This window comes from Branchiostoma belcheri, unplaced genomic scaffold (assembly GCF_001625305.1).
Source record: "Branchiostoma belcheri isolate BF01 breed outbred unplaced genomic scaffold, Haploidv18h27 scaffold35, whole genome shotgun sequence".
Classification (NCBI taxonomy): Eukaryota; Metazoa; Chordata; class Leptocardii; order Amphioxiformes; family Branchiostomatidae; genus Branchiostoma; species Branchiostoma belcheri.
In genome coordinates, this window is record NW_017803965.1 from 1,421,473 (window position 1) to 1,424,337 (window position 2,865).

The following is a 2,865-nucleotide window of genomic DNA, read 5'->3' on the forward strand; positions in this document are numbered from 1 at the left end:
ATTGGCAGTATGTTGCCAAGTATTATGGCATCCCAGTACAGGGATGCAATAACCATTTAACTGTGCACTCCAGTATAGGGGGCACCAAACCAGACAATGTGAGTGTGATATGTATGATGACATATTATTGCCTCACTTTTTTGTTTTTGCATCACCATCACTGGTTGCGCCAGGTCATTGACCCCCTGGTCTGTGATTACACCCAGGGAGGGACATTGTCCAGTATTGTAAAAATTTAAGTAGAGGTGATTTTAGATGTTCAAGTATGCAGCAGAAAGTACAAGACAACTTCAAGGCTGAGCGAGAGGATGCAGATATATTTTTCCATCTGAACAGATTCTAATTGCTAATGTGCAAGATTCATCGCAGTGGCAACAGTCTGTATCTGAATGGGGCCCGCAAGCTTTTTCCGTAGAGCGTAATCAGCCGTTTTTAATTCTACGTAGAGCGTAGACGGACCGCTCTAATATTTTTGCGTAGAGCATATTCGGCGTTTTAATTCTACGTAATGCGTTGTGGCCACTTGGAATTTATCGTAAAGCGTAATCGAGAGGTTCCGAATTCATCGCAGAGCGTTGTCGGGATCCCCCCCTGCAGGATCCCCCCCTCCTGTATCTGTATAGCCGGTATAACTGCCTTTCAGCGTAACACACCAGCTTCGCAGGCACGCGGCGCGGCGGCAGCTGACTACTAGTATATTACACCGATCGACTTGTTACACCTAACCCTTGAACTTCTAGGTCTAGACTTTGTTTAAAGCTATCTCTATCTTTAAAGCTAAGTCTAGTGATACACTGAATGCCTCTCAGCAGTGGTGACTGAAAATGACCTCAAATTGTAAAAAAATTGTGAATTTCTTACAATAAATTGGCACAAAATGGCAGCAAACCCACAGACTGCTGTAAATTGTACTGAGGCTGATATTGTTCATTTGCTTGTAATAACCACAACTTATTCTTTTCAGTCAAGATGTCTCAGGTCCTGTACTATCATAATGTTCATTTGATATCTGAGAGTTTCTGCAGAACAAAATGTTCTGTAGCTGTGTTTGTATTTAATACAATTGATTGTACACTTCTGTTTGGCCATTCATTTAATCCATGATTTTAATAGATTGATACAAAAGACTTTCTTACAATTCTCTCTAGGGCACTGTGTGCAGCTTTGGATTCGAACCATCAACCTAAGTAGACTAATCCAAAATGCCTTCCTTGTAATTCTCACAGACTGTGTGCAGCTTCTCTGGATTCAAACCTGATCAACCTCTAGCTAAGAATGATCCAAAATGCTTAATTCCTTACAATTCTGACTTAGACTGTGTGCAGCTTTGGATTCGAACAATCAACCTCTAGTAGAATGATCCTTATATTTCAATTCTCACTCAGGGCACTGTGTGCAACACTACGGATTCAGACCATCAACCTCTAGTAGACTGATTAACAAATGCTTTCCTCACTATTCTGATTTAGGGCACTGTGTGCAGCTTCTTTAGATTTGAACCATCAACCTTATTAGTAAGTAGAATGATCTTAATGCTTTCCTTACAATCCTGACTTTGGGCACTGTGCGCATTTTCTTCGGATTCAAACCATCAATGATGGTAACCTCTAGTAAAATGATCAAAAATGCTTTCTTGACAATTCTGACTTACGTAGGGCATTGCATGCAGCTTATCTTTGGATGCAGACCATCATCCTCTAGTAGAATTCATAATCCAAAATGCTTTCCTTACAGTTCTCACATAGGGCAATCACAGTGTGCAGATTCTGTGGATTCAAACCATCAACCTCTAGTAGAAAGATATCCAAAATGCTTTCCTAATACCATTCTGACGTAGGGCTCTGTTTGCAGCTTCTTTGGATTCAAGCCATCAACCTCTAGAATTTATAATCCAAAATGCCTGATTGTTCTGTTTTTCAGCTTTTGAAGCAACAATCTTGTGAAAACTTAGTTAAGATAAAGTGCAAGTAATTTGTGCAGTCTGTGGGTTCAGGACACTTCAGGTTTTCCACATATTCTATTTCCTTACCCCCACCCCCTTACTAGCCAGCTACCAGGACAGTGATGCAAGTATCAGGAATGGTTGGTATGGGTATGGAGCACAGGGCTGGACATGGTACTTTGTATTTCTTGATATGCTTAAAAATGCCTTTTCTTGGTAAGGATCACTAAGGATTTTAATACGTTGACTTAAGCTTTATGACAATTTTTACATCTCTTGTAAAGGGTAGTCAAGCGCAATGTTTTCTAGCAATTTATTCTCGTACTATTTTAATGTAGATCAAATCGTTTTCGTGTCTCATTAGTTGCCCTTAAGTACAGGGGAGGCCAGTCTAGATCAGTGTAGTGTTTATAGTACCAGTGGTTTATGTTTTTGTACCATGTCCAGTTACCTTGTGCAACATGGTAAGTAAAACCGAAGACTGTGGCAGCAAGACAGGTGGTCCCAGGACAGGTGAAACAGGTGGTCCCAGGACAGGTGTCTCAGACTACAAGGTGGCTTGATGGAGGGCGGAGGTCATCAGCAGTCATCAAGGTCAGGGTTCGAATCTGAACCCCTTGGCCTGTGTGTCTGTGTCATTCATTGATTAGTTAGATTTAGAAATAGGCAGGGCCAAAAAAGGACAATTCCATTACATACATGTAGCATAGGAGGAAAGTTGGCATCAAACTTTCTTGAAACATGGATTAAAAAGTTCTAAACTGATTTGAAAAATTCCCCCCGACCCCAAATATTGCCTTAAAACTTAATTTTATACACAAGTTCTAACCAGAAAATTGCACCTCCCTACCAAATATTGCCTTAAACCTGTTTCTTGAAACTTTGATAAAAGGTTCAAAGCTGATTTTTTAAAAAATTCCCCC